A 13948-nucleotide genomic window follows, 5' to 3' on the forward strand; every position below is an offset into this window, starting at 1 on the left:
GGGTGAGGATGATCCCTTATGGGGTAGGAAGAAGGGCTTAAGTGTGTCATTTGGTAGCTCATGACCTATGCTTAACTGCTTTCCTCCAAGATAACAGCAACAGACATGCGCTCAGCGCACACGAGTGGGAAAACGTTTCTGTGCTATGTCTTCCATGAGAATCAGTGATTCTTAAAGCTGGCTTTCAACGTCCAAGGCTGTCTCCCACTGTTCCATTTGTGTCCTGTTGCTCTCAACCAAGTTAATATGTAATCTATTTTTTTAATGTATGCATGGGAATATGGTGATATTAGGGAATGGTAGATGGGATGGGAGCGGGTCATGATGCAAAATTTAACCCAAGATCACATGGGACTGGAGTCCAAGAAGCTAGGTTCCATGCCCAGTTTGTCAAAATAGTAATGTAACTGTGACATCTCTGAGCCTCTTTTCTCCTCTCCAAAATGAGCTAAGTCGCATGGATTAAGTGCCTTTTCTGCCTCATGGGATAGAACAAAATAAGATACATAGATGTCACCGAGTTACTAGTATTGTGACACTGAATGTCGGGAACAGCTTTTCTGGTGAAGTTATTGTTTGGGAAAGAAAAGAGGGTGGGATGGTTATGGAGAGAACATCAACATGTCAAGCAGGATATTTCTCCACTGCCTCATTCCCTGGGGGTTGAAGCTTTTGGCAATCTTACAGGTTATTTACAAACAATGGCACTCTACAACCCCATAGACAAGGGCCTTGAGTAGACTATCAGCCTGCGCCTTCTCACCCACATCCTGACAAGACTTGCCCTCTGTCTAGGGGTCCTTCTAATCGCTTTTGCCCCTCACAGTGCCCTGTCTTATTCCCATTATGTTAATTATTTGGGGTAATTTCCGAGATAGACATCCCTTAATTGAGTTAAAGCTTTACAATCGAGGGGTTACTCGTTAGCAGGAACAGGCTGTGATCTCTTCAACCCCTTGTTAGCATAACAGACTTAATGGAAGATTTCGCTCCAAAGTCTCAAAGAAACGCAGGTTTTGGGGCCTGATTGATATACTTTTTGCCTTCAGCAGTGGAAATGTGGGAAAACTCCAGATAATCTTGGGCCAGCAGCTTAAGGCAATGGAGCCTTCTGTTTGAGTCACGGCCAGGAATTGCTACTAGAGAGAGTCACATCAGATACCCTAAGGGGGTCTGTTTTCAGAACTGGAAACATGTGGAACACCTTAGAAAAATTAGTATTCGTCTGCTCCAGGCCTCAGTTTCCTTATCTCTAAAATGAAAGGATTTTAAAGCTGGCTTTCAACCAGTTAGGGTAGAGACTAACTCAGTAAGAGGGAGCTCAATATTTCTAATACTTTAAAAATACCTACCAAACTATTTAAGTCTAAATTAACTTGTTTTTCTCCTTCCAGCAAAAAGTTGACTGCCATTAACTGTCAATCAGATCCTCTGACAAGCTCGAGTTAAACAGTTATAATACTAAGTTGGTATAATTCCAGGGCAAACCAGAAAAGTTGATGGTTTAGTCATATGACAAGCAAATCTTGAGTTTTTAAGAAAATTGCAAACAGCGCTCAATCATTACCACCTGTAAACTGGCCTAAACCAATTTGGTTATGCACGACTCCTAGGGGTTCTTTGTGGGGAGTTGGGGTGGATTTTGATAGCCTCCAAATTATTCAAGGTGAGTGAGGGGTAGCTACCTACTATCCCCCAACCTTGGCACCTGGTTATAACTAAAGCGAGTCTGAGATGTGGTTCTGCTCCCCATACAGGCATCCATTAGCCAGCGGGCACCCCACAGTTCACACAGAATTGCTCTGTGTGCTTGATCAGGTCTCAGCTCTCTTCTTGGAGTGGCCGTGATCACCACCTAGCGTGAAAATGGCACTCCTAGAGGTGACAACATTCCAGAGGAGCCGTTCTCTTATCCTTAATAATCGGCTTCAACCACCTGGCAATCTTCCAACTGTGACCGGACTCCGGGCAGTTCAAGGAACAAGCCTATCAGAGCTGCACTCTTGTTCAGGCACAGGGTAGAGATAGCTCTGAAATATTTTGGCCTGTTCTTATAACTTGAATGTATCTTTCGTCTCTCCAGTGAAGGCCATTTCTCACATTTATAATGCCTGCTCATAAGCCAATCATTTCACCCCCCGCCACCATCCCCCTCTTAACATTGGCTTTGCTAATTGGCAAGGGGTCTGGTGTTGATTAACGTGGATAACAGAAACATTTGCAGGGCCTCTTTTTGGAGCACGGGCTTCATGATTAGAACACGAGCTGCGTACCCCTGGAGAGTGCCTTCCTGACTATAATGCCAAATGCATTTGAGTTAGAGTTTAACCTAATTAACTCACACATGATATCACATTACCTATACTGAATTATTGCTAAGTTCATTAGGCATCTTAACACTGCCTTGGGAACCCTATGGTGGAAACCAGTCACTAATGGTACCCTGAAGGAGTTAGACTTTGAGATGGTTTGTCAGGATGTCTTGGTTCAAAAAGCATTGCTTAACTTCCACATACTCCGAAACATCTCTGGTCACAGGGTAGAAAACCATACATGTCAAGTATTTTATGTACACTGTCTCTACTGATCCTCTCATCTACCCTGTGAAGTAGAGATTTGGCTCCATTTCATAGAAAGAAAACTGAGGCTAAGAGAAAGAGGCAGGGGAACCTTTATCTAAACATAGGTCTGTCTCAGCAGGTAGGGCAATCCTGTCACCCACATATCAGTTTCTTATTGCCACATAACAAGTTATCACAAACTTTGTGGCTTAAAACAACACCAGTGTAGTATAGTGCAGTTTCCTTAGGGCAGAACTGTGGAGATGGTATGGCTAGATTCTCTGCTTTGGGTCTCACTGGACTGAAATCGAGGTGTTAGCTAGGGCTGTGATTGTCATATGGGCTTGGAGGTCATCTTCCAAGCTCACTGGTTGTAGGTAGAATTCATTTCCTTGTGGATGTAGGAACAAGGTCCATGTTTTCCTCCTAGCTGTCGGTCGGGGGTCACTGTCAGTTCCAACTGGCCACTCAGAACCTTGCCACATGGCTTCACAAGGCAGTTCACAGTACGAGTGCTGTTTCCCTCTAGCCCAGCTGGTTTGTTTCTCTGATTACCTTTCTGGCACTAGCCAGAGAAAAACTCTCTGCTTTTAAAGGGTTCGTGTGATTCGGTTAGGCCCACTGGCTAATCTCCCCCTCCCCGCTTTGTAAAAGTCAACTGTACCAATATAATTTAATGACGGATTCAAATTTTAATCCCAGAGATTAGGAAGGGCGTGTACAAACAGGAGCCGGAAATCTTGGGGCCATTTTAGGATTCTGCCTACCAAACCCTGCTCAGAAATTCTGCCCTGGAAGGGAAAGGGAAAGAAAGAGAAGTGCTGGAGCTCTACCCAGGTTTAGTGCCCTAGCGGGACTTCCTAATTATGAGGAAGGGAAGGGACCAACCTGAGGTTGCAGTGCCTAGATATGGGGACCCAAGGCAATAAATTATTTCTGCTTCACCGTTTTGCCTAGAGCTGACCCTAAAAACCAACACATAGCAACAGACCTTGGAATGTGGTCTGGGAAAGAGCCAAATGAATCTTCTTTGGGGAAGAGGGCTTGGTTTCCTACTCATATAAGATGGGTTTTGTTTTGTTCCACAAAGTTCGTACGGTAAGTCCTCATTTAATGCTACAAATAGGTTATGCGACTTTAAGCGAAACGACCAAAATGAAACCAGGTTTTCCCCTAGGTTAGTTGATATGGACAAGAGTTAAGTTCCCATGGCATCCCATCACTGTTATATCGAAACAACGTTATTTGAGGACCTGCTGCTGCACTGTGGTTAGCAGGGTACCAGCCTAGATATGACTGGTGCTTTAAGAGTGCTGAAGAGCAGTTTTTGTATCTCGAGTGCTTACGTGGTCCTATCGCACAATCTTTGCATGGTAAATGAGGACTGTTAGAATGTACGACTACTTCCTTATTCAATACGTGTGCTACCTTAGACATCTACTACCTTTTTTAGAAACAAATCCTTAAAGTGATAATGTCTTTCAGTTCCATAGTGCCTGACCATGTATAGATACCATTTTTTCCCGATTTTATTTTTAATTAAGATAAAAGATGCATTAAAGTACATGAATCTTAAATGTACAGCTTGATGAAATGTTACCTACGTATATCCTTGTGTAACCCGCCCACCTGTGTCAAGAGAACAGACATTTGCAGCACTCCTGAAGGAAGGCTCCCTCGTGCGCTTTCCCAGTTTCGTGGCACACAGACAGAGAGAATGGAGACAGAGAGCAAGGAGATCTCAGGACTTCCTCCTGTCTGTGCAGCCAGGAGAACCCAGAGTTCTAATTACCACTTGTGTCCTCTTGCTTCCAGAGGATACTGTACTCTTGGACCAGAGGGCTTCCAAGTAAACCATTCTTGAAAGGCCACATGATGTGCAAGAAAGCCTTCTTGCACAAGATTCTGAAGTACCCTTTGGTACTTTTATATCCCAAGTCGGTTTTGTCCCCAAATTAATCACATCAAACCCACCAAGTACTTATTGAGTACCATCATTTATGTCACTCTTAACAGAGACTTTGAAGCAAGTGGGGAAAGCGTCGTCGCTTTCCCCCCTGCAGAGCATTTTTGTTCTATCTGATGGTACAGTGTATAAAGAATAAAGTGTTTTGTGCTCCAGACACTTCTTCCTTTCGGAGGTAGTAAATGAGATGTTTTAATGTTGCCCTTTGGCTGTCTCCTTATAACTTGTGAAAAGCACTGATATCTCCAAGAGAGCCATCTGCACTTCCCTGGTCCTTCTTTTGTAGGGAAGTGATGTGTGCCTGACCAAGGCCAGGAAAGACTAGTTAAAACAACGGAATTAAGGACTGAAAGCCAGTAGGGCAGACTCTTCTTCTTTTTGCATCTATCTGTGGATTTTATTTTTTTAAAACAGCTTTATTGAGATATAAATCACATAGCATATAATTCACCTATTTAAAGTGTACAATTCAATGGTTTTTAGTATATTGCCAACCATCATCACAGTCAATTTTAGAACTTTTTCTATCACAAATGGAAACTGTGCCATTCAGCTATTACCTTCCTATCTTCCTGTTCCCTCCTTCAGCCTGAAGTCACCAGTAATCTACTTTCTGTCCCTATAGAATTCCCTATTGTGAACATTTCATATGAATGGAATCATATGTGATCTTTTAGGACTGGATTCTTTAACTTAGCCTAGTATTTTCAACAGTTATCTATGTTGTAGCATGTAGTGGTATGTGATTCCTTTTTATGACTGAATAATATGCCATTGTATACATATACCACATTTTGTTTGTCCATTCTTCCGTTGATGGGCATTTGGGTTGTTTCCACCTTATGGCTACTATGAATAATGCTGCTATAAGGATTTGTGTACAAGTTTTTGTGTGGACAAATGTTTTCATTCCTCTTGGGTATAGACTTACAACTAGAATTGCCGGGTCATGTGGTAACTCTGTTTAATCATTTGAGGAACTTACCAGACTGTGTTCCACAGTGACTGCACCATTTTACATTCAGCACTTTGTGAAGGTTGTGGTATCTCCACATCCTCACCAACATTTCCTGTTATCTGACTTTTTGTGTCTAGCCATCCTAGTAGATGTGAAGTGGTATCCCATATTGGCTTTTGATTGGCATTTCCCTGATGACTAATGATTTGAGCATCTTTTTATGTGCTTATTGGCCATTTGTATACCTTCCTTGGAGTGATGTCTATTTAGATCCTCTGCCTATTTTAAAGTTATTTCTCTTATTGAGTTGTATGAATCCTTTCTGTATTTTAGATACCAGTTTCTTATCATATACATAATTTACAAATATTTTCTCCCATACTATGGGCTGTCTTTTCATTTTCTTAATGATGTCTTTGAAGCACAGAAGTTTTAAATTTTGATGAAGTCATATATGTATATGTGTGTGTGTGTGTGTGTGTGTGTGTGTGTGTGTGTATTTGCTAAATCCAAGGTCATGAAGATTTGCCTGTTTCTTTCTAAAAGTTTTATAGTTTTAGTTCTTACACTTAGGTTTTGATCCATGTTTTTAGTTAATTTTTATATAGGGTATGAGATAAGGATCCAACTTCATTCTTTTGCATATGACTATCCAATTGTCCCAGCACAATTTCTTGAAAAGACCCTTCTTTCACCATTGAATGGTCTTGGCACCCTTTTCTAAAAATCGGTTGGCCATAGATGTATGAATTGGTGCAGGCTCTTAAAAGTTCTGTTATGTAAGACGTTGTCATTGGGGAGTTGGATGAACAGTACATGGGAACTCATTGTACTATATTTGCAACTTGTAAATATTTTTCAAAAGAAAACATTTTTAAAAATGTCCTTAGGGCATAGGCAAAATTCAGGAGATTTGCGCTAATTTAGTAATTTCCTCCGAATCGTGAAAATACCAAGGAAGAAAATGGCTTCTTGTATTTTATTCTGGTGTGGCCTCTTCTCCAAGTGAAAGAACATTGCATCTTGGCTGCAGGAGAAAGAGAGGACCCTTAGTAAGTTTGGAATGATTTGAGTCCGAGGAACGAGACCATGCTATGCCCTAAGTGCTGGCACAGTTTTAAAACAGAAGCATAAATTATTGTGATGTCCTGCTCCTCACTGCTCTTACCCCTTCTTCCCGGTAGAGCATCTGTAAAGTGCAGCCATTGAATTTGATCCTGACTGGATACTTGATTTCAGGAATTACTAGCGTGATAATGGTATTCTGATTTTTGTTTTTACAAAAAGAATCTTTACCTTTCAGAGTTGTATGTAAACTATTGCTGGATACTGGAGTGTAAGAAAGTGGGCGTTATGGATGAACACGATTGACTGTTGAGTTGGTAATGGTTGAAGCTACATAATGGGTATGTGGAGGCTTGTCATACTGTTTTCTCTTCTTGTATAGGTTTCCATAATAAAAACATAGTTTGGGGTGGGTTTGTTCATTTCTGATATAGCAGTGGAGGTGTTTGGAGGCGTCTTCATTTGGAGCTGCATTTGCATTACACAGAACTGGTTCTTCTGCACTTGGCTGACCTTGCCTAACTGATATGGAGGTGCACGTAGGAGAAGTTCCTGGAACACAGCACTGCTCAGAGGCAAAGCATAGGTTACAGAGGCTTTCGGGACCCATCTGAGGTCTGCAGAGCCCTAACAGAATTCATCTTGCTTACAGGGCTCGTTTGGCTCTGTACGTTATAGATGCTAATCTGCCATGCCCTTTGTTTCATAGCTATGTAAGTTTATTTTTTCTGAAGCTTTCTAAACCCATGATTCTGTAAATCTTGGCAATTTTTAAATGGAAGTTTATATATCAAATGTACATTTATGGGGATATACATATATATGATAACTAGAAAAAGTCAGAGAATTTGGTCACTTGGGGGTTGAACTATATTCTTTCCTAATCACTGATTCTTCTCTTTGTACAAGAGATTTTCACATGCTTTACTTACTCTTTCTTGCCTTCTTTTTAATGGCTAGGATCCCCAGTAAATGTAGTATATGAGTCTTTATTTATCCAAGAAAAGATTCCTGCATAGAATTGTTACAGCTCTGTATTCAGATGACTAAAGCTTTCAGAACAATGTTGAATTGAAAAATCTGTACAAAAAACGGACGCCATCTGGAAATTATTCTATGCTTTATTCTTGGTTTTGCTAGTATAATAAAACATGAGCATTCCAACTTCTCTCGTAATTGTTGAACTCTGTGATGTAAATGGTGCCAGGCTCTGAAAAGGCTTGTAAAGGTTGTGCTGACTTTTTTGTTTTCACATATTTTCAATGAAACTATCTGTGCTGTTTTTAGAGGAAAGGAGCAGCTTTGACCAGCTCTAGATTGTTTTAGTATTTTGAGTAAAGATAAGCAAGTATGAGAACAAATGTTGACTTCTATGTGAATAATTTGTATGTGGGAAGATTTTCACCTTTTTCCAGGACACCCACTTAGCCTTTTGTCGTATTTGGCTCCATGTCTGCTTTTGTGCAACACAGTTCAAAATCATATAGCACCATACGTTGGATTTTTAACCCTTGACTACATGACATTGCCCAAATTGTTGGTCTATTTCCTAGCTCATGGGAGGGGCATATGAATAATATACTATTTAACACCTAACTATGCAAAAAGTCATTTAAATACACTGTATTTGCCTACCCACCTAAGTGAATTTGTGATAGTAATGACAGCTAGTAGTTCAAAATTCAGAGAGGTGTTCTAGAAAAGGATGGTTCCAGAGGTGACTTTCTGTATTGTAAGAACAACTGAATGACAGAATTAAGGGGAAATTGAAGTATTTGTAATCATATTTTTAAATTACAAAAATAACATGTTCAATGCAGAGAAAACTCTGGAAACAAAGACACTGAGGGTGATGTTGCAGGTGGTGGTGGTGGTGATGATTATAGCTTTATTTATTGTGCTTATTATAATCCTGGCTACTTACTGATTTCCATATTTTGTTTTTTGGGGGTTTTTGTTTGTTTAAATAACGCAATCCCATGGGTGAGAGACTTACTATTCCTACTTTTCAGATGAGGAAAATGAGCAAGAATGGCCAAGTAACTAGCCCAAGTTTTCATTGTTAGTGAGTGGATAACCAGAATTTGAACTTTATGCCACTGAAGAGCCTTAATGTCTATTCCATATGTTTATACCTAGTACATCCATAACACCACCACTGGTGGACAGTGTCTGCAAATGTCCCCCCACTCATTTCTCTTTGCCATTAACAATTGCTATCATATTATAAAATCACAATATTATTTTGTACTCTGCTCTATAACTCTTCTGAATCTCCTAAAAGTCTAGACAAAAAAAGTTTGGTATTAAGTCTCCTGTCAAGAATGGCATTGAGAAATTAGTATTCACGATCAAAAAGGAGATAAAAATATCCCCCAAGGATTTAAAGTGACAGAAATAGGGAAGAGTCTCTCAATGATTAATACATAGTCAAAGAATGTCAGCTAGATATTTATCCAAAATCCAGAAAATGAATAACCTATCTGCACATGTTTTTCCTCTCCTTAAAGATAAGTGGGTTGCATTAGGTGCTCTGAAAAATCTTGTCCAGTTTTGACATTCCTGGTTCTCAGTGCAGCTCACGTAATTCCTTCTCATGGCTTTCTTTCTACCACGCTGTATTGCTGATGACCAAATACAGTAGCCCGAAGTGCTTAAATCTTCAGAATTATTGCCGTTCTTTAGTTTCAGATGTAGGTCAGACATTAGGGGACTGGCTGGCATTTTAGCATTTTCCTAAATATAAAGGTCATGTCCACCTAATTGATCCCACGTGTGCAGTGCGCATTAACTGGTTGGAGCTCCCTGTGGTCACTCTGGGTTTTCATTAGGTAATGGCAACACTGCATTCTTCAGCCAGCCTGTGAGACTACATGGAGAGACCTATGTGCAGAGAGAACTGGAGGACGGAGAACCCCTTCTGGTGGACCCCTGACCCTCGCTAATCTTACGGCTCTGCCAGAAAACTGTAGGTGAGGATGAGGACACCGCCTACTTCATGTTCCTATAGTTATAAAAATCCGAGGAATGGAGTAAGCAACAGTGTTTTTATTTTTGTTCTGGGTGTGTGCTTTTATAAATTACTGCTTTTGAATGGACAGATGGTGTAGAAACCAGGAAGAACTGAACGTGCGTGAAGTGCTACTCTGAAGGCCACATAAAAATCTACCCCAGCATTGCTTTATTCGATTTATTAACTGTATGACTCCCTGGGACTTCGGGTCAGAAAATGGGAGTTCGTGTCTGAGCTCAAGTCATTGAGGGCAATCCACAAATGCCTCAGAACGCCAGTGTGTTGGTTGGCAAAATGGGCCTCACTGCAATGGTGTTGGCCCCTCACAGACTGCGAACTTGGCCCCTCACAGACTGCGAACTGTCGTGTCTTTTTATTTTAGAGACTCACAAGCGATGAGTTCCTGAGCCATACTGAAGGTGTGTGCAGGATTCCATGTTATGGGTGGTTTCTTTTTCATTCATCTTCCAGTGGTGAAAAACTGTAAGAAATGATTCATGTCTTCCCCTGTCTGTGGGGACCAGGAGGACCTCAAGTGACTTTTTTTTTTTTTTTTGAAACAGTTTGAGAAAGAGACAAACAAATGTAGTTAATAACAATAACAATGTTATTCCCGGAAGGAAAGAAAGTTCTAGCCTGCCATGACTTGTTTTGGAATTTGAAAACTCCTGAGAGAGCTGACTGCTCTGTAACAGGGTTTCTTTTAGACTCTCAAGTTTAAAGAGACTGGGGTGGGAGGAGGGCATTAGGAAAAGCAGCAATTAAGTTAAAGTTTCAAAATTGATGAAGTGAAGCAATTTCCCATTCCTGCTAATGCAAAAAGCTCTCCAGATTTATTTATTTTTCCTATGTAAGTCAGAAACCTGTTCTTTTCCTTAGGGGGTGTCTGGAGCCTCACTCTTTGAGAGCCCCAGCTCTTGTGGAGACCATTTCTTCATTCCCCCATCCTTCCATGGCAACCTCTGGTTTGGATTTACGTTGCTGGATGGTAGAATATAGTAGTCCTCAATTTATATCACCATGATTCTTTCTCAAAACTTCTAAGTGAAAGGACAGCCACACCAGTCATTTAGCCAGAGGGTCATGAGTGGGATCATTAGCGGAGCTTTTCTAGGCACTTGGTAACCCTTTGGTATAGCAAGCAATTGGGAGTCAGTAGATCCTGCCTAATGTTTCTTGTTGGGTAGACAGGAGAAACAACATGGGGAGTTAGAGGCAGCTTCGATTTTTTGAGGACATCTTAAAAAATGATCAGAAAAGTAACTTGCTTCTTGTTAAATGACATAAAATGGTGAGTGCGGGACCATGGAGCAGGGTGGGGATGGATGCAGATCTCCTTGCATTCATGGAATGGGATACTGTTTCCCTGTCTGCCTTTCCATTTCGACAGACATTGTTGTAGATCAAGGATACCCAGAAGTTGGAAGCCTTGAGTGCAGCCCATGTGACATCTAGACTGCACGCCATGCTGGCATTTCTAAGGTGTGCTATTTACTTTTCATTACTGAAACATTGTGAAGCTAGAGTCCTCTTGATTTGAGCCATCACGGCACATCTGTAGTCCCCCCTGCACCCCCCAGCCCCCATCTTTAGGTGATAGAGTAGCCCTTCCTTCAGGAAGTTTCATTATCATGTGTTTTCTGTGGCAACAGTATGAACACACTTTCACATAGTGTGGTTGTGAAATTGTTTTGTGTCATGGCATTTGCCCGATTTTTCAGGCCCGGAGGAACTGAATTTTGACCTGATATGGTCCAGTCCCATGGATTCTGAGTCTTGGGGATTTTCTTTTTTTAGATTTTTATGAAAGTATAGCTAACCTACAATATTACATTGGTTTCAGGTATGCATCATAGTTATTCAACGTTTATATACCTAAAAAAGTGATCACCAGGGTAAGTCTAGCAACCATCTGACAAGATTTTCTAATCTTCCTGTTTTTTAAAAAAATACCTTTCTTCTGGTCTCCTTCTCATCATGGTTTAAAATCAATTTCCTTCTCTCTGTTTAAAGTAAAGCCGCTTTTACTATCACTTATATTGGAATGAATATACAAACCTATAAAAAGACTATATTTTATTTTTTGTCATGGGGGTCAGCAAGTACTGGTTACCACACGGTCCGTGACCTAACTCCTTACAAAACTCAAAATGCGTTTCTAAGACTCCTTCGTAATGAGGGTCCAGTGGGGAGCCGTGTTTCTCAGTTGTCATTTTGTATTGCTAATTGGCCCAGTGCTGGGGAATCTTACCTCTTGCTAGTGCTGACTTATCACTTCCATTCTCTGTGTTAATGGATGTTGCACAATGCAGAATGAATTCTGGAAAGGAGAGGGAGATGAGTTTGTGAAAGATTATCTCCATTTATAATGTGAGCCGCCCTACTTTAGAATTCTACAACACTTAATAAGCCTGGTATTTAAAATCCAATCTCTTACGTGGTTTAATTATATAGATAGATATTATTATCTCAGTGTCCTAAATGTGAGTTAAGTTTAAAAGCTTTTTTTCCCTTTCCTGTTTCTAAAGGGAGATCCAGCTAATTTACTGCAAATGAAATAAAAAGTATTTTGGAGGAATAGGTTGACATTTAGCATTCTGGTTTGAAATCCCTCTGACTGTTAAATATTTAATGGGCTGCAAAGCATCCTTAAAAATTAAATATGAATGAGTTTTAGAAAACCTGCAGTGGTATAAAAAAATTGAGACACCCCATCCCCTTTCAACTGTGAGGGTGTGCCTCGGGAATCTTAATTATTTTTAATGAAGACGATATTGTATATTTGATCGGCTGGGGACATCGTAAATAATGAAGTTAACATAAATAGGATCCTTCTGAATAACATCACAACAGAGATTTACTTTGTATAAATTATTAGTTGTGTCTCTGGAGACAAAACTCTGCCCCCTTTTTATTTTTTGTTTAAAGTTAAGACTAAAGTCAAATGACCAGAGAAAATTCCTTTGTCGGAAAAAAACTTCCTAGGTGTATTGCTTTGCTAAAACTAGTGCTTTATTTACTTTAGTAGACTCATGAGATTTAGAGTACTATAAACATTTTAGTGAGATCTCTGAAAGGAATATTATCATTATTACTATTATTAAGAATAACTATATTGACATTGATTTTTGTAATCACATGTATTTTTTTCTTTCTAAAAAATATCCTAATAATCGATGGTATTCCACCAATTTCACAGCATGGAAAGTAAATAGGAAACTCTTGGATTTATTTCACAATGCTGACATCTGACATTAAAAAAATTTTTTTTACCTGTATTTTCTTACCATGCTTTTCTACCTTTCATTGGGTTATATTCTATTCTAGTTGCATGCTGTCCCAAGTACCAGTTATGAATTGGGAAAATAGGATTTGAATTTATGAGTCTATAGTCTTAGTGCTTCCTTTTGTAAAAGAGTGTAAGTTACGTACGTTTCCAAAAAATGTTTTTAATTAAATTCCATGAATTTTTCTTGAGAAACTCCTTTCTAAAAAAAATGGCTTAATGTCTTTTTCCTGTTTGAAGAGGATGGCGTAACTTTCAGGAACTATGCTTTTAATGTTTTCTGCCGTTGCAGTGATTGTGGAGAATACTGCTTCTCTCTCTTTCGTGTTTCTTTCATTTTTGACTAGGTAAAACTAACACACTAAAAATGGAACCTATCATTGCTGGTCCTGTAATTACCCAGCTTTCAAATTTCTTTGGCATTTTTGATGCATCTCTCAATACCCCAGAACCAATCAGCAACCGAGAGCTCAAAAATGCCCCTTGTATCCATTTTCATTTTTTCAGTTCTAGAACCATCAACTTATTCTAGCCTTCCATATCTCCATCTCTGTCTCTGTCTCTGGTTTATTACAGTAGCAACAACAAAAGTTATTATTTATTGACTACACCGTGTGTTGGCTACTATGTTACCACATTTATACTGTGTTATAAATGAATTACCTTAATACCAAAACTAACCCTGTGAAGTAGAAAATTGGGGGCAGAAGTAGGGAGTCTTAGGGGTAGGTAATGTGCCCTGGGCTAGTCAGTAAATGACCGAGCTGGGATTTGAATCCACAATAGCCTTTGACCCTGGTGTCCATATTCAATACTGTTGTTTTAATTTGCTAATACTGTGTTTCCCCGAAAATAAGACCAGGTCTTATATCAATTTTTGCTCCAAAAGATACATTAGGGCTTATGTTCAGGGGATGTCATCCTGAAAAATCATGCTAGGGCTTATTTTATGGTTAGGTCTTATTTGCGGGGAAACACAGTGGTGGGTCTTAGCTTCTGTCACTGCCACATTATTCTACGACGTGTCCAAATCAGTTCAATTCACTCCCCTGCTCTAAAACATTGCTTCAAAGGCTTATTATTTCCTTATTACTTCCAA

General features: G+C 39.9%; 1 protein-coding gene across 2 annotated transcripts in view; it reads left to right on the forward strand.

The window, feature by feature from the left end:
• Nucleotides 1–13948, forward strand: part of CACHD1 (cache domain containing 1) — a 208539-nt gene that overhangs the window by 47009 nt on the left and 147582 nt on the right. The window contains exon 1 of one of the 2 annotated variants that reach the window (XM_033115364.1): nt 9501–9522. The exons of the other annotated variant lie outside the window; for it this stretch is intronic. The gene's annotated coding sequence lies outside the window, so the exon portion shown is untranslated. Of the gene's footprint in view, nt 1–9500; nt 9523–13948 lie in introns of those variants that run through there. 2 annotated transcript variants of the gene reach the window in all.

Source organism: Rhinolophus ferrumequinum, chromosome 9 (genome assembly GCF_004115265.2).
Source record: "Rhinolophus ferrumequinum isolate MPI-CBG mRhiFer1 chromosome 9, mRhiFer1_v1.p, whole genome shotgun sequence".
NCBI lineage: Eukaryota > Metazoa > Chordata > Mammalia > Chiroptera > Rhinolophidae > Rhinolophus > Rhinolophus ferrumequinum.